General features: G+C 40.5%; 1 long non-coding RNA gene and 1 pseudogene across 1 annotated transcript in view; one reads left to right on the top strand and one right to left on the bottom strand.

The window, feature by feature from the left end:
• Nucleotides 1-22,088, bottom strand: part of LOC144457816 (uncharacterized) — a 58,576-nt gene extending 36,488 nt beyond the window's left edge. The window contains exon 1 of the long non-coding RNA XR_013487339.1: nt 21,922-22,088. This is a non-coding gene — a long non-coding RNA (uncharacterized LOC144457816). The remainder of the gene's footprint in view (nt 1-21,921) is intronic.
• On the top strand, nt 11,168-11,592 carry LOC110219678 (large ribosomal subunit protein eL38 pseudogene; annotated as a pseudogene).
• Nucleotides 22,089-25,022: the final 2,934 nt, after the last annotated feature.

Here is a 25,022-nt window from a genome sequence, read left to right as displayed (position 1 = left end):
GGAAGTCATCTATTAATATTAATCACTCCCATTTATATAGCACTTTATGGTTTACCAACAACAACAACAACAAAAATTTCCTCCCAACAATACTGGGAGGTCAGTACTGCAAATAAGTCTTGTCTTCCCATTATGTAGGGTATAAAGGTCATTGCTGTTCAGTAGTTTTCGGTCGTGTCCGACTCTTCATGACCCCATTTGGGGTTTTCTTGACAAAGATACTGGAGTGGTTTACCATTTCCTTCTCCAGCTCATTTTACAGATGAGGAAACTGAGGCAAAAAGGTTTAAATGACTTGCCTAGCAAGTGTCTGAGGCCAGATTTGAACTTGGTTCTTCCTGACTCCAGACCAGGTCGCCTAGCTGCCCGGGTATGACAGAGACTGAACTTGAACTTGAATCTTCGGATTCCAAGCTCTCTTTGCACCACATCCTCCTATTTCTTCAAATCCAACCCCTTCATTTTACAGATGGGAAAACTGAACCTAGAGCAGTCTTTCACAGAGTAGACAGAAAACAAATGCTTGTTGATTTGAATTAAGTGATTAGCCTGAGCTCAGCTAGTAAGGTAGTAAAAGAGATGATGCCAGAACTCTGGCCTCTTGATTCTTGGCTCAGTGTTCTTTCTTTTACATATGGCTGCACTCTATGCCCCTACTGCTAACACATGTGCTTAAAAGGATGCATGATGTAGTGAGGAACGCACTGCACTGGGCATGAGGACAACCTGGATTGGAATTCTTCCATTGACATTAACTCTATGACCCTGGATAAATAACTTGACCTGGAGTCAGGACCATCTTAAGTTCAAATTCTGCCCCAGATATTTAATAGTTGTGTGATCCTGAGCAAGTCAGTCAGTCAACAAGCATTTATTAAGTGCTTACTATGTGCCAAACACTGTGCTAAGCACTGAAAATACAAACACAAGTAAAAAGACAGTCCTTGTTCACTAGAAGCACATAATCTAATGAGGAGAGACAACACATAAAAGGGGGAAGGAGTATCTTACAAAGAGTCATGATAGAGGGAAGTCCAAAGAGCAGCCTGGAGAGGAATGAGATGAGATGTGACTGGCCCGCGCACCCTCCTTAAATGGAGGATTTCAGAGGAATCATCCCATCCGAAGAAGAGGACGCAGAGCCAAGGGGGAGTGCCAGTGTGTGGATCCAGGGCTGGGGTGAGGCTTCAAGAAGTCAGAACTGTATAAGACAAATCCAGGAACCAATCAAAGGGCAAAGTCAGGAACCTGGACTCAGCATCTAACAGCTGTGTGACCCTAAATGAATTACTGAAAAATTCTGGGAAACCATGACAGGTCCCTAGGAGGCCTGGGAATTTGGAGATTATTTCAGAAGAGCCAGGGAAGGAAGACTGCTCCAAACGGCATTTCTGAGAAATAGAACTCAGACCAGGTGAATTAAAGAGACTGAGGTCCTGAGCAGTACTTAAACACAGAAACTCAGACTGCTCACCACTGAGCATGAGCCGAGAGGGACCAAAACAAGGAAAAGACTGCCGGGCTCCCAGCAGTGCCCACGAAGTGACGCAGAAGACCCTTTGCTCATAACTTTCTTTTTGTTCTTTTTCTATTTGGAGTCAAGTAGCTTATTTATGTTTGAAAGTAAATGTACTAATTTGTGCTTTGTTAAAAAGAAACATTCTCTATATAAATGCCGGTGACTGCTGAATCCCTCCCTATTCTCTGGGAAATTTAATTTATCATTCCCTAAATTACTATGCTTGCCATGCTATCCGCGAAAGATGCACCTTAGCTAAGGTGTCCTTACTTTTTGACACCATCACCACCACCCTGCCCCAGATTCCACTGTTAAGGCAGCTAGGTGACATAGTGGATTGAGTGTTGGAATTTAAGTCACTTCAGTCTGCCTCAGTTTCCTCACCTGTAAAATGAGGATAATGACAGCATCTACCTCTCAGGATTTTCAGGAGGATAAAATGAGATCATATCTGCAAAATGCTTTGTGAACCTTAAAGTGTTATCTAAATACTAGCTATTATCATTATTATTATTATATTATTATTATTATTATTATTACCTGTAAAGTAGAGATAACAAGAGCATTTACTTACCTCCTAGCATTGTTGTAAGGATAAAGTGAGGTCATATCTATCTATCTCTTTATATATATATATATATATATACATATGTACGTACATATGGCACTTTGCAAAACTTAAATCAATATGTAAATGTTGATGATGATTGTTAGCTAAGGTAGCAATTCCCAGCTTCTAGTATATAAATATAAGAATTTATATATGTACAAAAATTACACTGAGATGAAGAATAGACAGAGGAAGAAGGTGTATATATGTGTGTGTTTGTGTGTGTGTGTGTGTGTGTGTGTATACGTACCTGTTTGCCTATCAATCAACCAACAAGCATTAAGCACCTACTAGGTGTACATTAGGTGCTAGGGATACAAAAATAAGCGCTTACATGGTAGAGGGAGGAGGACAGTAATATGTACATATATGTATATACAAAATATTATCTACCTATATAGATATCTAGATCTATATTTATCTATAGATCTCTATATATACACACACATATATTTATTTGAAGAGAGGTGTATTTTTAGGGGTGCACAGTGGATAGAGTGCCTATCTGGAGTCAGAAGGACCTGAGTTCAAATCTGGCCTCAGACACTTACTAGCTATGTGACCCTGTGCAAGTCACTTAACCCTGTTTGCCTCCATTTTCTCGTCTGTTAAATGAGCTGGAGAAGGAAATGGCAAACCACTCCACTATCTGCACCTAGAAAACCTCAAATGGGGTCACAGAGTCAGACACCAGTGAAAATGACTGAACAACAAAAACAATTATGTATTTCAAAGGGAGTCCCTAAGTGCTGAGGGGATCAGAAAAGGCACCAGCTAAAAAGAGATATTTGCGCTGAGGCTAGAAGGGAGAGTGGAGTGCATTCCAGGAACGAGGAGCAGGCTGTGCAAAGGTGTGGAGATGAGGTGAAATCTGGTATGTGAGGAGGAGCAGAAGGCCAGTTCTGCTGGATGGGAAAGCAGTACAGGAAGGGGAGAGAAGTAATGTGCATGTGTGTGTGTGTGTGTAGTGGGGGGATTGGTACAAGGGAAAAAGCCCTGGACTTGACATCAGAGCACCCCGTCTCTGATGCTTCATACCTGGGCAGCACTGGGCAGGTCACTTGACTTGCCCAGGCCTCTCCTCTAAAAGGAGCAAGCTGGACTTAATGGGCTGTAATGTCCATTCTAATTCTAGATCTGCGGTCTTAGAATTATAAGGCTGGGAAAGTGGCTTGGAACCAGATGGTGAAAGGTGTTTGTATCTGACCAGAGGGGTAATAGAGAGCCACATGAGTTTATTTAAGAGTGACAAGGTCACCCCCGTGCGTAGGAGCATCCCTTTGGGGATGGGGAGAGGGGAAGGAAGGATTGGAGGGAGGAGAGAATTGAGGCAGGGAGATCAATTAGAAGGTCACAGCAATAATCAAGAGAGAAACTGATGAGAACCTGATCCTGGGTGGCAGTGCAGGAGTGGAGAAAAGGGGGATGCATGGAAAGATGTTATGGTGGGAGAATCAACAAGCATTGGCAAATGATTGGATGCAGAAGGTGAGGAAGAGGGAGGAGGACCATGAGTGTAAGCTCCCTGAGGGCAAGGACACATCCAATAACAACTGTTCTACAGCTCAGAGTCTTAGAAAGTTTCCTGGGGCACTGAAAGATTAAGTAACTTGCCCAGAGTCACACATCTGGGTAAAACTCAGGTTTTCCTGACTAAAGTCAGCTGTCTACCCAATAGACCAGGGTGCTGCTTACCTTGCACATAGTAGGCACTTAATAAATGCTTGTCAGCTGCCTGATGACACCAAAATTATGAATATTGTTGACTGAAGGAATGGTGATGCCCTCAACAAAAATAGGAAGGAGGACAGATGTTTCGAAAAGATTACACACGTACACGTACACACACACACACACACACAAACACACACACACACTCACTAATTCAGCATGTGCTCAGGGTCAAAGAGCCAGTGTGTTACAACAGCAAGTCACAAACCAAGTTGTTCTGACCCTGAGATTTTTCCACTCTTATCCACTATTCCATGCTATCCTCTATTCATTAATATGTGTATATAGACATATGTGTATATATGTAACACATTCATGTTATATGTTTATATGAATTTAATATAATACATACTTATATGTATATATACATATTAATATCATATGTGTATGTGAATTTAACATACATTTGTATATGTATATATATGTATTAGTATATATGTATATATGTAATATATTAATGGGTGTACATATATATACCTATATATTGGATTTGTTGAATATAACCAAAAGTGGCTCGCCACCTCTAAATGAAGTTTATGAAATGGCTAAGATCTAAGAATGGAATCCAAAAGCCTTCCATGGGCAATATCTCTCTGAACTCAGGCAACAATATGTTAACAAACAGAGACACATGGAATAAATGGCTGAGTCATGAGGATTGTAAATGAAGGGTTTATGATGGCAATTCTGGACCAGGTCATTGTACAGGAGGGTTTTCCTAAGGGATCCAGACTTAGTAATCAAGGGAGATTATGCAAAGTAACAGGAGAAACTATGCGATATATTACAGGTTGAAAAAACTGCGTACCTCCCAAATATCTAGCAAAACAAATCCTGGTGCCTAGAATCACACATCAGAAATTCAATATCTCTCAAGGACTCACAAGTGACAAATACCTCTACTACAAATAAAGACCTCAAAATAAACTGTCCTGGAAGTGGGCCATAATCATCGATTGATCTCCTAGACACTGATGCATAAAAACCAAAGAACAATGTCTTTAATAGATGCGGCCATTCCAAATACTCATAACGAAACCTTCTTGAAATACAGAGACCTAGAAGAAGGGGCCAAGATCACACAAGAGCTGGACAAGGTGCCCATCTGCCATCCTATCTGCCACTGGAATTGTACTCAGACTGCTTTCAGCGAGCCTACAGAGGATGAACGTACATTATCATGCTTTTATTCAACTATGAAATCTTTTATTTCACCCACCTGTGCAATAATCTCCATTACATGTAAAAAAATAATAGCAAGCTAGTGACTTGTCCTAAGGCCCTTTAGAATCCCATTGAAAAGATGATGTGATAGAGGTCATGATGATGACAGTGATAACAATATTAATAGCTAACAATTTTAACAGTGTTTTACAGGGAATAAGCGCTTTACATATAGTATCTTTTTAACTGTTGTAACAGCCCTTTGAACCAAGCAGGTAAGATCTCCAATGCACAGGTGAGGAAGGTAAGGCCTTGAGAGTGAAATTTCTGGCCCAAGATCACTTAACTTTTTAGTATTGTGAGAAATAAAATTAAAACATAGGCCATCTGATTTAAATGTAGGCCATCTCACTTGACTCTAGCACCAGATTGCAAAGTGCTGAATAGAGAATAGTGATAAGGAAGTGGAGGCATTGGGTATAAACTACTTTTTTCAAGGAATTTGGCCATGAAGGGGAAGAGAGAGATGGGATGGTAACTGGATAGAGTAGACTAGTCAAGGGAAGGCTTTTTTGGTGTTGGGGAGAACTTAAACTTATTTCTATGAGATGGGAATGAGCAAGTAGAGATGGAATGAGGGAAGATGCATGAGAAATAAGGAATAATTGCTTGAAGCAGGGACTTAGAGGACCCAGGAGAAGACGGAATTGAGAGAAGGTTCCTTCAATGAGGAAAAGCAGGCTACCACTTCCTGAGAGAGAAGAAATGAAAGAAAGAATTTCATAGGAATGGAGGCATCTAGGTGGTAGAATAGATAAGGTGCCAGACCTGAGATTCAGGAAGACCAGAGTTCAAATTCTGCTTCAGACACTTAACAGCTGTGTTACACTGGGCAAGATACATAACCTCAGTTTCCTCATCCATAAAAATGAGAACAATAATAATAGCATCCACTTCACAGGGTTATTGTGCGAATCAAAGGAGAAAACATGTAAGGCTCATTGAAGAAGTCAATAGTGAGTTCAGTGAGAGTGTTACAAGCTTGAGGATACGTACAGGAAAAGGTTTGTAATAACCACTATGGAAAGGCAATAATACTTAAATTCCTTTCATGAGTACAGGTTCTCTCTTCACTAGTACAGATCACAAGTCTTCTATGCCTTCATCAGCTGAAGGTCAGTCTTTTGGGTGATGAGCCTCTGAGACTTTAACCAAGCAGCAACCTGAGTGGCAGATCTAGGCTTTGTTTTGGGACCCACATCCAAAGTCATGTCACCTTGGCAAGACCTGCCAGAGCTCAAGCTCTGTTGGCCTGAGCCATAAGAAACCTGGGTCAGCTCTGCCTTGATGAGATGTTGAGGAAGGACTTTAGAGGGGAAAGAAATTAGGAATGAGTCAACTGGGACTGCCAAGCAGCAGTAAGAGTGTGGGTGATGTTATTGACATTGCTCTTGCTCTCTTTAAGTCAAGGGACTGGACTATATGAGATTAAAGGTCTTTTATCTGTCTCTCTCTCTCCCCCCCTTCCTCCCTCCTTCTCTTTTCTCTCTCCTCTCACTCCTTCTCTTGCACTTTCTTGCTCTCTCCCTTTCATTTCCTCTCCTTTCTTCTTTTCTTCTCTCTCTTTCTCTCCCACACTCCTCTCAATCCCTTTATCTCCCCCTCATCTCCCCTCCTTTTCTCTTCTTTTCTCCTCCCTTCTCTTTCTCTCTCTCTGTCTCTCTCATTATTTTCCTTGCTGCATGATAATACTGACATTTAAGATGCAAATCTCCACGTACAGGAACAAGAGCAGCTTGGCGTGGTGGAAAGAGCCTAAAAGTTTGAATCTCTGCTTCTTACTAGGTGTCTGACCCTCAATGTCATTTAACCTCTCTGGCCTTCAGTTACCTACCTCATAGAAGGAAAGTATTGTACTAGGTGACCTCTAATAGCCCTTCTATCTCTAAAAGCACGATCTTATACACCTATGATATTCAGTTCTCTTTCCAATCCTAGACACTATAATCACAAGTGTTCAAGAGGGGAACACCTCCATTTATCCTGATCTAGATCTTGCCACTGGGCCCAGATGGCTTTGGAGAAGAGAGTGAGGCTGGTGACTTTGCACAATACTCCCTCACTTAAATCCAATTCACTTGCAAGTCATGGCCAGAGTGAAGGAAGCATGGCCTGGAAATGGCTGGGAAATGATAAGAAACCTTTGACTACAGACTTAGGGACCTTTGAGGTCATTGAATCTCTTTTACAGATGAGGAAAATGAGGCCCAGAGAATTTAAGTGACTTGCCCAAGGTTAAACACACAGTATCTGACAGAGAACAGGATAAAGACTATCCCTGTGATTTCACTAATACAGGGAATTCTCTTTTTTTAAAAATATAGATTGGTACCTCTGTAACCTATCTCAGAGTTGCCTAGATTCAGAGAGGTGTCAAACTCACATCAGTTAAATCCACCCAGTGCCTTCTAAGCCAGATTAAAATATTTGGGAAATGTTCACCAAAATAAAAATAAAAATAATACAATATAACACAGATAATGTTAATCTGTGGTTTTCTTAGTCATTACATAGCCCCTAGACATCCATTTCTATTAGACCTTCCACCAGCCTATAACACAAGGTGATTAAGTAATTTGCCCAGGGATATGCAGCCAGTATTCACCAGAGGCTAGACCTGAACCCAGGGCTTTCTGGCTTGGAGGTAGGATTTCTATCCAACAGAAACACTGCCCCAGTCAGGGCTAAGATTCAAATCCACATCTCTGACTCCAACTCCAAAGTCCTCTCCACAGTATCATGTGGCCACTGGACAAGTATGACTGTAAAATTGAAAATATGAAAAGAAAATGGCCCCATATTTCATATGGGAAAATTACAGGCTTTCTGACATAGTTACTTAAGTTTGGGAAATGGAACTTTTGAATTGGTCCTGCACAGTTTCTTCGTAATGTCATGTTAGGGAAAAGTGATCCATGGATGAAACAGAACCAAAGGAACTCAGTCAGCCTGGAGAACAGAGTTCCAGCTGAATGCACCTGCCTCCTTTAGCTCACTTTGCAGGAATTACAACCAACAGTGCCTGAATTCAACTAATACAAGCCTTCAGTTGAATCTCTGCAGTCACTAGAATGAAGAAGCCTAGAATCTTATAAAGAGAAACAGTGAAAGGCAAGACTGTTTACCTCATTGCAGTGGTTTTTAAAAGTCACAGCAATTTTGCATCACCCCACCAACACCAACACCTTTTGGAGAAAATGCATCTGATTTGCCTATCATCTCATCAAATGAATCACTGAAATTTAACAATCATAAGGGACCTCAGCAGCCATCTAGTCTACCCTCAACAAGAATCCCCTCTATAACTGACCCAATAAATAGACACCAAGCCTTTGTTTGAAAGACTTCCAGTGAGGGAGGACCCACTGCATTCTGGGGAAGCCCATCGAGCTTTTGGATAAGTCTGCCTCATCTGTCAAGTGAGCCGGAGAAGGAACCAGCAAATCACTCCAGTATGTTAGCCCAGAAAACCCCAACTGGGGTCACAAAGAGTCGGACACAACTGAAACAACTGAACAAAAACAATTACTGAGTTTTTCCTAACAAGAAATCTTGAGGTGGCATAGTGGATGGTACGTTGAACCTAGAGTCAAGAAGGCTGCATTCAAGTCCTACCCCAGATCCTCTTAGCTGCATCACCCCAGGCTAGTCACCTGACCTCACTGAGACTCACCAGTAAAATTGTGATAAGAATGGCACCTACCTCACAGGATTGTGGTGAAGATCCAATGAATTGTAAAGGATTCTGCAAATTTAAAGATCAATATCAGCGGTTCTCAAACTTTTTGGTCTCAAGACCCCTTTATAGTCTTAAAAACTATTGAGGACTCCAAAGAGGTTTATTTTTTTAATGTGGGTTCTATCTATATTTATATTAGAAATTAAAACATTTTAATATTAATTCACTTTAAAAATAACAATTACATGTTAACATAAATAACCTATTTCTGTGGAAAAAATAACTATGTTTTCAAGAAATTAGTGATAGAGTGTCATTGTTTTAAATATTTTTGCAAAGTGAATGTCTAGCTTAATAGAAAGCAGCTGGATTCTCACATCTACTTTTGTATTAATCTGTAGCAATATGCTGTTTTCATTGACGTATATGGAAAAAATCCAGCTTCACACAGACATGTAGTTGGAAGAGGGAGGGAGATTTTAATAGGCAAAAAACGTCTTAGTTTGATTATTAAAATAGTTTTGATTTCAAAGATTCTCTAAAATGCTGTCGGCACCCCAACACTTTTAGAACTGATGCTCTATATAGATGTTAGCTATCATTGCTACGGTGGTGGTTGTTGTTGTTGTTGTTAACATCACCTGCCTCTTTGCCTTGGTCTTCCCTCTGGGGCCAAGCAGAGAAAGTCCAATCTCTAATCCACATAACAGTCCTTCAAATACTTAAACTGACTACCATGTTTCCTCTAAGTCTACCCTTCTTCAACCCATCCTGACATGACATCAATTTATGTACCCTCACCATGCTGACTGCTCTCCTTAGCACACTCTCCAGCTAGTACAGGAGAACTATTCGCTCTCCTAGTCCTGAACACGGCTCTCAATTCAGTCTAAGGTTACATTGTTGTTAGTGTTGTTCAGTCGCATCTGACTCTCTGTGACTCCATGGACCATACTCTCCACAGGGTTTTCTTGGCAAAGATACTGGAATGGTTTGCCATTTCCTTCTCCAGTGGATTAAAGCAGAGATTAAGTAACTTGCTCAGGGTCACACAGCTAGTAAGTATCTGAGGCCGCATTTGAACTCAGGTTTTCCTAACTCCAGGCTCAGTGTTCTATCCACTGAGCCATCCAGCTGCCAAGTTTGCATTACCTTTCCATATTATAGTATTTGTAGTCTACTGATCTTAAGACAAATTGTTATATAGTAACATCTCCTCCATATTAAACTTGTGAATACATATGTGTGTGTGTATAGAGATAGATATGATATCTTATATCTACATATACATACATATATACACATATACATACATATATACACATACATACATATATATACATACATATATATACACATACATACATATACATATATATACATGTGTATATATATATACATGTGTATATATATATATATACACATATATATACATATACACATGTATATATATACATATACACACATACCCTCAACAGCACCAGTTGCTTGTTTGAAGTTTCCAACTGGATGTCCCAGAGACATCTCAAACTCTATGTGTCAAAAACTGAACTCACTGTATTTCCCCCTAAATCTCACCACCTTGATGTGGGAAAATACGTGCACAAATGCATTGTGAGTGGAGCTGTGAACTAAACCCCTCATTCTGGAGAACAATAAGGAGCTATGCCCAAAGGGCTATAAAAGTCTGCATACCCTTTGGCCCAACAATACTTCTACTAGGTCTATACCCCAAGAGGAAAAGGACTCCTTTGTACAAAAATATTTATAGCAGCTTTTATTTTGTGGTGGTAAAAATTAGAGGCTGAGGGGATGACCATCAATTGGTCAACAAATTATGATAGGTGAAGGTGATGGAATACTAGTGTACTATAAGAAATAATGAAGGGAGTGGTTTTAGAAAAACCCAGGAACACATATATGAACTGATTCAAAATAAAGTGAACTCAATCACGAAAATAATCAATACAGAAACAGTAATATTTTATCATTGTTGTTGTTGTTGTTGTTTTGGGGGGGGTTGATTTTTGTTTGTTTGTTTAGGCAATTGGGGTTAAGTGACTTGCCCAGGGTCACACAGCTAGTAAGTGTCAAGTGTTTGGTCTGAGGCTGGATTTGAACTCAGGTCTTCCTGACTGTCACCAGGGCTGGTACTCTATCCGCTGCACCACCTAGGGGCCCATACAATGATTCGACACAACTCCAAAGGATTCATGATATAAAATGCTATCCACCTCCAGGTAAAGAACTGATGAACTTGGAGTGCAGATTGAAGCATTTTTCCCCTTTCTTTATTTTTCTTTTTCCAAAACACAGCTGATGTAGAAATAAGTTTTGCATGACTATATATATATATAATGGGTATCATGTTTCTCACCTTCTCAGTGGGTAGGGGAGGGGCGGAGAGAGAGACTGTGAAACTAAAATTAAAATAAAATTTTAAGAAAATGAATTTTTAAAAAATAAACCCAGTGGAAGTTTGTCCTTTTCCATTGTCCTTGGCCCCGTGGCAGTTGCACGACCTCTCAGGCCACACTGCCCCTCGTCCAGCTGCTGCCACCACCATGCCCCCAAAAATTGAGGAAATGAAATACTTCCTGCTGACAGCCAGGCAAAAAGATGCCAAATCTGTCAAGATCAAGAAAAACAAGGACAATGTGAAGTTTAGGGTTTGCTGCAGCAGGTACCTGTACACACTGGTCATCACAGACAAAGAGAAGGCAAAGAAACTTAAACAGTCCCTTCCTCCTGGTTTGGCTTTGAAGGAGCTGAAAGGAAGGAATCATTCAATGTTCCACCTGTATTAAAATGTAGGGGGAAAAAAAAGAAAAAAAAATAAGCCCTTCCCTTTGCAAACTTTCCATTTTGCTATTGATGTGACCACCATTCTCCTAGTCCCTTAGGTTCACAACTTTTGCTTTATTATCTATTTCTTACTCTCCCTCATTCCACATTTCTGAACAGTTGCCGAATCTTGCCATTTCTACAACCATAGCATCTCTCCAATCTTACTCTTTCTTTTTCCTACTCACTGATCCCTGGGACATTATCCTGGAAACTTCCTGTTTAATTGACATTGACTCATTAATGACCATTAATTGTCTCCTGCCATCTAACCAGTTCTGGATCTACCCAATCGTAAAGCGATCTAGCCCAAAAGCCATGTAAATAGTGGGGAACAAATCTAGGGGCCTCTTCCATATAAAGCATACAGCTTCCCACTGTGTTATATTCCTGCCAATTTCACAAGCAGCTTCAGAAATCCATATCTTTGTTTATAAACTTGGCAAAGTCAGTTGCTAATGTATTTAGAATGCAAGTAGCTCTCTTGGTTAGATGAAAATGTTTATCTTATGCAACGAAGTGAAAGAAAGTCAATCAGCTACTACTTGTGCTGGCATTGATTAAAGCCTTTCTCTCCTTTTATGTATGTTTTTTAAAAACAGTGTGACTGAGCTAGTCATCTTCACTGTGTGAGGATAGACAGAATGCCTAGTGAGCCCAAACTTTGGGAATTCCTGCTGCTGGCATCTGCTTTCAGCAGCCAGAAGAAAGGTGGAGAGCCGCTGGGCTATAGCATATTATCAAGATTTTCTAATGATGAATATTAATAATCCCAAGCATCTTTTACTTTTAGTGCATAATTTAGAGCATAAGCTACTTGAGTACAGGTTTTCTTTTGTGCTGTTTCTTCTGAGTTCCTAGTTTATTGTGGTTGATCCATGTTGCTTATTAATTAAAATTAACATAAAATATGAAAGGGTTTTATAATCATGTATGAGTTATTTTTCACAAGGACACAAGAAAGGTTTATAATTTCCTTATGGGAAGAAGTATGGTTTAGTACAGAAGACAAAATCCCAGGTAAGAGAATTCTACTACTTTGGGGAATCAGACTTCCAAAAATTCTCTTAAACCCCGAGTAGTATGCTTCTCATTTACACAAATTTATCACTATGATATGGTTAACTCTTAAAATATGAAACGCAAATTAAATTAGAAGGCAAAAGCAAAATTCAGTAGAAATAATTGAAAAATAACAATTTATCCTAAGACCTAGGTCATTATCTCTCATCAAGATACCGTATTCATGTGTGGTAGAGAAAGGAGATGCACAGTAACTTGCTAAAACGTAGCAAAGAGGCACATAAATAGGAAATCTCATGTGTCCAGGGCAATTCATGACTCTGGACTTAGAGCCTTAATGTCTGTGGTCTCTTTAGAGAACAATCTGAACCACACGTCACCTAGACAAGGACTGCTCTTCTGACCCTCTCTGCTCTCCTGCTAGACAAAGTAGCGTCTCTGCTACTCTAGGGTTCCTGAAGAAGTTTTAAATTCTTTTATCTAACAGTATCCTTAAACATGGGAATCTACAGAGTTTCCTAGGTCTGTTTCCTTAGTTATGTTCTAAGGCCGTGTGGCACACTTTTAGTGAAAAGCACTGTAAAGCTTGGGATCTGCAAAGCTATTCTGGTCTGTACTCTCCAGGATCTGAGAAATTTTTGTCCTCAAGCCATGAAAAATAAGCAAGAACACCAGGGTTTCACCCCTCTCAAACTACAGGTGGCGCTAGAAAGCAAGGCAACTTTCCCCCAGCTAGCTCTCAGCTTTCCCCCAATCAGCTCCCAGCAACAAAGCTTTCCTCCAATCAGCTCAGTCAGACAATAAGCATTTATTAAGCATCTACTATATGCCAGGTACTATATTAAGTACTGGGGATACAAAAAAAAAAAGAAGCAAAAAAAGTTTCTTCCCTTAAGGAGCTTAATCCAATGGGTGAGATTACATGCAAATATATACAAAGCAAGCTATATACAGGATAAACAGGAAATAATTAACTAAAGGAAGGTATTGGATTAAGAGAGGTTGGGAAAGGCTTCCTATAAAAAACGGAATTTTAGTTGGGACTTAAAGGAAGCCAGGGAAGGCAGTAGGCTAAAATGAGGAAGGAAAACATTCTGAAATAGGGACAGCCAGAGAAAATGTCAGGAACTGAATAATGGAATGTCTTGTTTGTGGAACAGCAAGGAGTCCAGAGTCATAGGACCAAAGAGTACTTGCTGGGGAGTAAAGTATAAGAAGACTGGAAAGGTAGGTGGCAGCTAGGTTATGAAGGGCTTTGAACACCAAATAGATGATTGGATATTTGATCCTGGAGGCAACTGGGAGCCACTGGAGTTTACTGAGTAGGAGGATGGTGACATGATCCAATCTTCACTTTAGGAAAATTACTTGATGGCAGAATGGAGGATGGATTGGAGTAGGGAGAGACTTGAGGCAGGTAGACCCACCAGCAGGCTATTGCAATAATCCAGGTATAAGGTGATGAGGACCAGCACCAGGTAGTGGCTGTGTCAGAGGAGAGAAGGGGGCATATTCACGAGTTGCTGCAAAGATGATATCAGTGGATCTTGGATGTGGGAGGGTGAGTGAGAGTAAGGAGTCCAGGCTTGCTCCTAAGTTGTGATATTAAAGGACTGGGAGGAGGATGTTACCCTCTAAAGTAGGGGAAGGGGTGGAGTATGATAGGTAGACTCAAGAATCATCAGCAAGGAGGTAGTAATTATACTAATGGGAGTGGAAGGGATCACCAAGCGAAGCAGTATAGGGGAGAAGAGAAGAGGTCCCAAGAGACAGAGGAGTGATCAGATAGGAGGGAGAATCAGGAGAGAGTGGGGTTCCAAAAACCTAGAGAAGACTACCAAGGAGGAAGAGTGGTCAACAGTGCCAAAGGCAGAAAGGTCGAGGAGGACAGAAGCTTGTCTGTCAGCTGGGCTCAGCAGTGCTCACCTCCTGTCACCTTTGAGCTCTTCTTTTTGTTACCTTCCCTTCTCTTCATTTTTATCTCTAGACTTTGTCATAAATATTGTCAAGAAGGATCATGGGGTTAGCTTCCCAGTCCGTTTTTCACCTTTGCCACGATATTCTTTCAAGGATGCTTAGTGATTAGACATGCCTAAGATTTAACAGGTATTTAATAAAAACGCATGCATGTGTTTCAAATTGGCTAGACATCATGGAACACGATTTAATCCACAAGGTGAAGCTTTCATTCCAAAGCCCTGGCTTAAAGGCCTAAATTTATATTTTTAGGCTAAAATATCACTACTTCTCTAATCTATAATCTCATGCAACTCAACCCTGCCCAAACTATAGCAATTTTAGTCTTTGCTTTAGGGCAATGTTTCTTAGCTTAGGGTCTGTGAATTTTTTTTAATAGTTGCACAGCTACATTTCAATATAATTGATTTCCTTTGTAACTTAATGTATCTTACTTTGCACATTGAAAAACATTATTCTAAGCTGGGGTCCATAAACAGGCAGTCACTAGACTACCAAAGGGGATCTATGACACCAAAAAAAGCTTAAGAACCAGTGTCTTCTCTCCATATTTGTCATGGACAATTTCAATTTGAAGCTTATTCACACTGAAATGGACAATACAATTTAATGCCGATTATATCATCATGTCTCTATGCTGGGATAGCTAGACGGCGCAGTGGATAGAGCACCAGGCCTGGAGTCATGAAAATTTCTCATTCTGACTTCTAATTTGGTCTCAGACACTAACTAGCTGTGTGACCCTGGGCAAGTCACTTAACCCTCTTTGCCTCAGTTTCCTCATCTGTCAAATGAGCGGGAGAAGGAAATAGCAAACCACTACAGTATCTCTGCCAAGAAAAACACAAAATGGGGTCATGAAGAGTTGGACACAACTGAAAACAACTGAACAACAATAAAATAGTGCTGAGTACATAGGACGCGCTTAATAAATGCTTGGCTAACTTGAGTTGGTTTTAGCTGTTAAAGGGAGGAGAAAAATAAAATGATAGCTCAAGGAGATGGATGTCAAGGTCTAGGAAAGATTTTTTTTTAAGAGACTTGGGCATGTTAGAGGGTTGGAATCTTTACAAGTGAAGAGAACGGTTACACTGAAAAGATTACAGATTCACTGAAATATAAACACTGCATTCTCTCCTCCGTGTGGAAAGTAAATTACAGGTGATGTCTTCTAACACAGGGAAGAGCCCTCTACATCTGGCATTTAAGTAAACATGGCAGATGCCTGGCTGATGATGTTTCAATGTTTGTCAATGTTGCTCCAGATCTTTTTTGGATCATCTATGGACGCACAAGCAAGAACTCATGCTGATTTTCAGGCATTTCGAAGCATAAAACGAAGGAAAATTCCTGGAACAAAACTGGTAAATGTGCTCAAGGCTTAGGTGATCAGTCTCTTACCCGGGCAACTGAAAAAAATGTCCGTATCTATAACATGCATAAAATAATCCTTATAGTATCTTGCTCATAGGATCATTGTGAGGAAAGTATTTTGTAAGACGAAAATGGTAAATGTTAGGGAAGAGGGTAAGGGAAGACAGGTGTGTAAATGCCCAGTTGTTGTAGCTGTAAATTGGTCCAACCATTCTGGAAAATAAGAACGAAACTAGAAAAGTCACTAAACTGTCCATACCCTTTGGCCCAGTGATATCAATACTAGGCATATACCCCAAGGAAATCCCAAACATATATGTTTGGCAGAAATATTGTTATATTCCTGAAAACAAAAACTAACTGAAAACAAAGTGGACTCTCATCAACGGGGGAATGGCTGAACAGATTGAAATGGAATATTATTGCGCCATAAGAAATGACAAATATGAAGAATTCTGAGAAATTTGGGAAGACTTCCATGAATTGGAACAAAGTAAGCAGAACCAAAAGGACAATTTACACGATAACCACAATGATACAAAGGAAAACCTGACTGGAAGATTTCAGAATGATGGCCAACGAATGTCATGACCATTCATGATTCCAAAGGCCCAACAGTGAATCATGCTCTTGGCTGAGAGAGATCCTGGACTATAGATTTAGAGTGAGGCCTAAGTTGTCTTGGAGGCCTGATATGTTGATTGGCTTTGTTCCATTGCTAAAAGGGAGGGTTCCCTAAGTCTGGAAAAGGGGCAAGGGGAGGCAAGGAGAGACATTGGGAAGTAGATGATGTGATTTTAAAAGAACATCAATAAATAATTTGGTTTTTGTTTTTTTGTTTTTAATGGGAAGAACTGTGATTTAGCGGAGAGGGATACTGGATCTGGAGCTAAATGATTCTGTTTCTGTCATTGAAAACCTGTGTGATTTTGAGAAAATCATTGACCTTGCTGAGCCTCAATCTCCTCTATAAAATTTGGAGTTGGCCTGGATCAGTGGGGCCAGGGCCAAATAGAAATGGGGTCCACTAAAATGCACATATGGATAGCTATGGGCCACAGATTGACTTAGACTAGATCAGTGGTGCCAAGGCCAAATAGAAATGGGGTCCACTAAAACATACATAAGAATTGCTATGGGTCACAGATTGACTTAGAAACCACATATTATGGGGGTTTTTTATTTTACTTTTAATTTATGAAATAACACAATACAATAAAAAAGGTGATTGTACATGAAACTGCAAATCTACCATACACAACCTGCTATTCCTTTCAAATATACAACAAAATTACCACATAAATTTTTTTTTCCTTCCCTTCCCCACCCCCCACTCCTGCCCTAGAGATGGCAACTACTGGACACAAACTCTATTTGTCAGTTCTTTCTCTGGATGTAGATAGCATCTTTCTTCCTATGTCCTTTATAGTTAATTTTGCATGAATTCATATGTATAACGGGTATTATATTTTTTGCCTTCTCATTGGGTAGTAGAAGACTGGAGGGAGGGAAAGAATTCAGAACTGAAAATAAAACTTTTAAATTAAAAAAAAAAGAAAAGCATATGAATGTTACTTATATTCTATTATATTTTAATTTCTTTTGTTAAATATTTACCAGTTACATTTTAATCTTGTTCGGAAAAGTACTTGGCAATATATTTGACACCTCTAGATGAGGTCTAGGTCTAAGGTCCCTTCCAGATCCAAATTTATAATCCAAGGAGCTTATGCTCCAAGTTCAAATCCTACTTCTGACACCTCAGTGACCCTGAATAAGTTATTTAACTCTCTAGGCCTCAATTTCCTCAGCTGCAAAATGAACGGGAGAGGTTAGCCTAAATGACTTCCAACATCCCTTCCAGCGCTAAATCTGTGACCCTATCAATCTATCAAGTATTTATTAGGCAGCAAGTGCTAAGTACAGGCGATACAAGTACAAAGAATAGAGCAATCCCTACTGGCTGGAAGCTTACCTTCCAACGGGGGGGGGGGGGGGGGGACAAGAAAAGCACATACAAATACATCAGTCCCTACTCAGAAAATGATAAATCAACGTTTTAAAGGTGCATTATAGCCATAAAAGTAACACACTTTGTAAACCTTAAAACTATAGAAACATGAGCTGGTTTATATTATGGTTATCATTATTATTGTTATTATCTTATTTTTCTCAAATTAGCTCATTACAGTTCAAACAGAAATGGTCCTGAGATAGGTTTCTATCCTGTTATAACACTTTTATGTTTAATGGATTATTGCCCAAGTAAATAAAGAGACTATTTTGGGGTCACTGAATATGAGGGTGAGGATGCAAGCTCATCTTCTGTACACTCACTGAAAAATATCTTCAAGAAAACTCCAAGAGCAGACAGGGAGACAGGGATGACGATGTAGGCTTCATCCTGTCCCCACATTTTTTTTTTGACAATGGTGGCAATATTCAGAAGAAAGAGTTTGGCAATAAACTGGAGTTTATGGAGTTCTACTCTCTTTCCACCCATACTAACGAGGTTCAAGATTGTCCTTTCCTAAGCCATCTTTGCCAAGGCTCTACAGTCCCAGGACAGGACAGCTATTAAGCCTGGAGCCAGTTAAAGAGGTTAATGATCAAAAGTTGGCACAGCCTGATAAACAAAATGCAATTGCTTAAGTAATTCCTCCTCAATTATACGATGAAAAACTATCCTCCACAAATGCAATATTAATAAGAGGCAGGCATTTTTACTGTGGCTTTCAGAATCTAAAATGGCATCTTTCTAATAACAAACTATTTTTCTTTTCTTTTTGCTAGCTAAAATTTTCTGTAGACATTTTCAAAGACTACAGATTCACAAGCACACAAACAGGAGATCAGAGATGTGGAGCTAGGAGGGACCACAGAGGCCACCTAGCCCGATCCTCCTCATTTTATAATTTAGGAAACTGAGGACTGGAAAGATTAAGGGACTTGCAAAGGTAGTGGGATTTGAACTGAGGGTCCTCTAACTCCATAGCTCTTCCATCCTTCCCACATAGAGAAAAGAACTTGTTACGTTGATGATAGAGATTAGGGAAAGAACCATTGGGATAACTTAATGGCAACAGACAACAACATGAAGGCTTCAGTTGGCAGGGGAGAAATATGATTGAACAGGGCCTTATTATTTCCAGTGGCACACTTTTCTGTTCATAGCATTAACACATGAGTGGGTTCCTAAGAGAGAACACAAGAGGATATCCAAACACTGCCCCCTCCTTTAGGGTACCTCCCACCTGTGGCTTTGGAGCACAGTGGTGAGGACATCCTGCTCTAGAGCCCCCTGAAAGGGAGGGTGAGGGTGAGGGAGGGGACTGGAGGGAAAGAGGAAAGAGAAAGAAGCTATAACCATCGCTCCAACCACTGACTGTCAGCCTGACTCCTCTGTAGCAGACCAGAACTCTCTTTCTTTCAGTCCCAAAAGCTGCCCCCTGAAAGTCAGGGCATCTTTTCCTGTTCTGACTGAGGGAGACTCAGTTAAGCTAGCCTTTTTCTGAATCTGTGAGTCATTAAACGAATGTCACAGGGTCAGCCCTTGGCAGCTGATAAACACAGTTATCAGAATAACTCAATTGTTTAAAAGTGATTTGGATTATTTGTAGCTCAACCTATTTTAAAAACACATTCATTTTTGCTACCTGAACATCTCCTTATTAGGAAAGTATTCAAATGTTTTGTTCAATCCCATTGTTCTTTGCTTCCTTTTTATAGGTGTTATCTCCCAGACACATCCAAGGGAAGCCATAACACTATTAAACAAACAAACAAACAGAAAAAAGTCCACAGACTTACAGTGTGTTCTTTACAGTAATTGCTTGTTTTTTCTTTTCTGTAGTAAAAGAAAACATTTTAAAATAAACCTAGGTATTGAGTAATTGTCAGGAGAAGAAAGGATCAATCCTTTATAAAGTGAATTTTTAGTTTTATTTGGGAGAAGCAGGGATAACCTGACTGCCACTCTCTACAATTCAGGGCACTTCAAATGCAAAGTTTAATTTTTAGGTTATCATTGCTGTTCTTGGAGGCAGCTAGGAGACAGAGCCCGGACTTGGAATCCTCCTGCCTCAGAAATTACTAGCCATGTAACCCAGGGAAACTCACCTACTCTCTATTTTCCCCAGTCGTAAAATGAAGATACTAAGAGCTTTCATGGAGTTGTTCTCAGCATCAGACGAAATGACACATGGAATGAGCTTTGCAAACCTTAAAGGACCATACACCTGTCAGTGACTGTTACTAGAGATGTTAAGCAGGATGTAATATAGACAGCAAGTGCCGTTCCCTAAATTGTTGTTCATCCTTCATTTCTCAAAGAAGACCAATCACATCACAAGATGATCTGTTGACTTGTACATGAATTGGATTTAAGTGAGACAGAGCTGTGCTGGATATCCAAGAATGAAAAGGAGGGAAAGGAGCTGGTAGTCAAGATGTTAAATAGTAACAAGTCCTTATCTTCTAAACCCCTTGTGTTCCAAAAGTTTGCTTGCACATCAATTGCTTGAGACCCCAGAACCCATCTTCGCACAGCTGTATGGCATAAGAGATAGTATTCATACTGCAAGTAGTCCTAGGTCAGCTGCTCTATGGATTAAATATGTTTTTGTGGACTAGTGTGGGGCCTTAATCACTGCTTATAACATTGTTGCTACAGGGAGACCTGAGTTCAAGTCCAGTCTTTCCTGACACAATGACTGTGTGACCTTAGTAGACCCTAGTCAACTGAGTGAAACTTTCTATAAGAATAAGTTGCAGAGAAGGAGTCAACCTACATTGTTACAGGGAGTTTCTTTGTCCAGACATTCCTTATGTCAAAGAAATCACAGGTGTGGGAACCTATCTTAAACGTAGAGTCACACAGCTGGGTTTGTTTTTGTTTTTGTTTTTTTATTCCCTGCATGGTTTGGAAAGCTTGCTGTATTTGGAGTTAGAAGACCTCGGTTCAAATCCCAGCTGTCACTAATCCTGCTACTTTGGCTGAGTCACCTAAGCTTTCTGGGCCTCGTTTTCCTCCCCAGTAAAAGGTGTGGGTCGGACTAGATAATCTCTCAAACCTTTAAGCTCCAGATCTATGATCCAATGTTTGGCACAGTGTGTGGAACACAGTAGGCACTTAATAAATGTTGATTTGATTGGCTGACCCTGTAAACACCTCCTGTGGCCTGAAGGTCACGTAGTATAAGCCCTCCCCAGCACAAACCAGCAGACGGTATACAAGCAGCAGATACACAAAGGATGTCGAGGATTGCCTGGATCTTTCTCCCCTATCATGCAATAATCACTTTCTCTACTGTCAACATTTCTTAGCCCCTCTCACCCATGCATTCATCTACGGCAACTAGGTGGCGCAGTGGCTAGAGTATTGAGCCTGGAGTGAGGAAAACTCATCTCACCAAGTTCAAATCCCACCTCAGACACTTACTAGCTGTATGACCCCGGACAAATCACTTAACCCTGGTTCGCCTCAGTTTCCTCATCTGTAAAATGAGCCGGAGAAGGAAATGGCAAATCGTTGCTAAGAAAGCCCCGAACGGGCTCATAGAGAGTCAGATACAACTGAAAAAAAAAAAAACAACTAAACAACAACATTGTCCTACAGCAAGTCAACCAGATAAGGAGACAAAGGACTTTCCCAACAGGTTCAGAAATGAGACAATACAGCTAACACCAACAGCCAGCTATCTTCCATCCAGCTCCTGGATCCCATCTCTTGATTATGCCGGAAAGAATGAACAGCAGTGAGAAAACCGAGGGCCGGCAGAAACAAGAGTATGCAGAGTAGGCCCCTATCTTACCTTCCACGGAGGCAAGCTGCAATAAAGTCTGTATTTTCCCTAAAGCTTCAGTCATTGCCTAAGAACAGACTAAGCAATTCAAAGGAAACATTAACTGGCTGACAGTATGAGAGGGCACAGCACTTACCCAGTATCTGTGCGCCTCTGTGAACCCTTCCGGCAAACTAGCTCAGCGAAAAGCTATTTTGCCTCCTGGAGCTCTGCAGGGGAGAACAAACCCCGAGCAACGCCCTACAGGCTCCACGAGGGTAAGGGCTGTCGGCTTCAACCTTTGTATCCTTCCGTGTGCCTAGCACAGTGCCTTGCAGATATCTGTAAATGCTTAATAAATGTTTACTCAGTTGAACTGTTTAACTGGATCGGCCTCTTGCGACAGAGACCGGGGTGGACACGATCCTGGGATCGTCTTTCCAAAATGACAGAAACCAAGGGACTATGGGGCGAATACCAAAGGCAGAGCCTTGTTCCCTGCGGGACTGCACCCTGTTGCCCCAGTATGCACTGTGCAGCTAATTCAAAAATCATAGATTATGGAAGAGTATTAACTAATATTTACATTGGCCCCAGGGTTTGCAAATGACTTTACATAGATTGTCTCCACTGATCCTCATTATAACTCTGTAAGGTAAGAAATATTATCATCCCTATTTTATAGAGGCAGAAACTGAGTCATATAAGTTACACTGCCTTCAGCCTAGAGGCAACTTACTGGCACAGTGAATGGAGCCCTAGGATTGGAAGTCAGAAAGATCTAGGCTGAAATCCGCTTCTCAGATCTTTGCTAGTTGGGTGATCCTGTTTTCATCGGTTTCCTCAGCTGTAAAAACGGAGACAGTAACAGCATCTGCCCCTCAATCAATCAAATGAAATAATATTATTATTGTGCTTAGCACAATACCTGACACACAGTAGGTCCTAAATAAATGCTTATTGATTAATTAAGCATGTAATTCTCCTTACTCAAAACCCCATGATATAAAATCTTTAATGGTTCTCTATTCATTGCCTACTCAATAAAGATCAGGCTCCTTATTATGACGTTCAAAGCCTCCCCAATCTTACCTCCACTTAACTTTCTAACCTTTTTTTCATATGATATGTGTGTGTGTGTGTGTGTGTGTGTGTGTGTGTGTGTGTGTATGTGTGTATGCCCTAGCAAAGTCCCCATCCTTTCTAGGCAGAATTCCTATATAAACTTCAGGACGATGGTTTCCTATTTTTTTTTCTGAATGTTTTGAAATCTACTCATTCAATATCTAGGGCGTAATTCCTATTTTGCTAACATGTCCAAACTCCCATCTTACTGCTGAGGACACCACCATCCTCCCCATCTCCCAGACTCATAACGTAATTGTCATCCTGGACTCCCTATATCCAATCTGCTCACAAGACCTGTCCAGTTTACCTTTGCAACATCTCTAGAATAGCTCCCTTCTTTCCTTGGACACTGCCACCATACTGGTGCAGGTCCTCATCCTCTCACACCTGGACTTCTGCAAGAGCCTGCCTGCTTCAGGTCTCTCCCCAATCCAGTCTATCTTCCCCCGAGCCACCAAAATTATTTTCTTAAAGTGCAGGTCTATGTTCCCTCCTCCCCCAACAAGCAACTCCACTAGATAAAAACCCCAATGGTTCTCTATCCTCTCCAGAGTTAAATACAAAATCCTCTGTATCTTCTAGTATTCAAAGCCCTCCATTAGCTCTCCCCCTCACTACACCTTACACTGTGTACCCCACCATTCACTCTTTCATCCAGTGACAATGACCGTCTTCCTGTTTCTCAAACAAGACGCTACCAGGTATTTTCTCTGGCTATCCTCCATGCAATGAATGCTCTCCTCCTCATTTCTGCCCCTTGGTTTCCCTGCTTTCCTTTAAGTCCCAGGAAGCTTATCCTAACCTCCCTTAATTCTAGTTCTTCTCTCACTTTATTATTTCCCATTTATCTTGACTAGATGCTTTTTCGTACATAGCTGTTTGCATGTTATCTCCTCCATTAGATTATGAGCTTCTTGATGGCAGGGACTGGGCTTTAATTCAGTACCTAGCATACTGTAGGTGCTTAATAAATACTTTTTGACTGCCTGATTGCCTGACCAACTTCAGACTTTGCTTGACTTCCCTCTCCTTTATTGTTCTGAATGCCTAGTGATGCAGCTAGGTGGCTCGCTTGGCCTGGAGTCTGGAAGACCTGAGTTCAAATTTGACCTCAGGCGCTTACTAGCTGTAAAACTTTAGGCAAGTTACTTAACCTATTTGCCTCAGTTTCCTCAACTGTAAAATGGAAATAATAATTATTATGAGGATTACTTGCAAAAATATTTGTAAAATGCCTGGCATTGGGAGACTAGGGAGATGGTGGCACTCTCAGCAATAACAGGGGAGTTTGAAAATGTTATCAAAAGAGAAGTACACCCTAGATATTGAGAAAGTAGATTTCAAAGCCTTTAGAAAAAGGATAGATAGGACCCCCTGGCCTCAACATTTATATAGGAAATCTGCCTAGGAGAGAAGGGGAGTTTGCTAGAACATCTATAGGAAAATAATATGAGAAAAGTTTTAGAAAGTTAAGTGGGGACTTTGAATGCCATAATAAGGAATCTGAACTTTACTGAATAGGCAGTGAATGGAGAACTATGTAAAAATCTTATAGTGGAGGGTTTTAAGCAAGGAGAATTACATGATCAATCCATTAATCAACAAGCATTTATTGAGTACCTACTAGTGCTAGAACTGTAAAGATGAAAATTTAAGCAGTCCCTGCTATCAATCTTACATCTATCATCCTTATGTTATAATATGATTGACCTAGCAATAGGGGATCCAGAATGGATTAGAGACAGAAAGGCAGGTCCCCCCACCCAAAGTATTTTCACCCACCACTGGCGGTGACCAGTCATCTCTGGATGCTTCATGTCTGCTTTTTACTAATTTACTTTTACTACTTTACTAATTCAAGGCTGCCACCTGGTATGTTGACTCCCCGAGGACAAGGACAAGGACTATTTGCCAGCACCTTATGTATGGTAAGTATTTGATAAATGCCATTAGACTGGATTTGATGGTACAACTCAAAGGCCACCATCTTTGTGAAGCCTCCCGTGACTAAAAATACTCATTCTGGAAATGAAAATAGAAAGCCCGACATCATACCCACCCTCCCAGAAGTGAAAGCAGAAAGCCTGATGTCATGCCCATCATCCCTCCTCAGTAAAGCAAAGATTACAC

The sequence above is a fragment of the Phascolarctos cinereus genome, unplaced genomic scaffold, assembly GCF_003287225.1.
Source record: "Phascolarctos cinereus isolate Bilbo 61053 unplaced genomic scaffold, phaCin_HiC Scaffold_5;HRSCAF=322, whole genome shotgun sequence".
NCBI classification, from domain to species: domain Eukaryota; kingdom Metazoa; phylum Chordata; class Mammalia; order Diprotodontia; family Phascolarctidae; genus Phascolarctos; species Phascolarctos cinereus.
The sequence above is the reverse complement of the archived record's forward strand: the minus strand, read 5'-3'. Positions and strand labels throughout refer to the sequence as shown.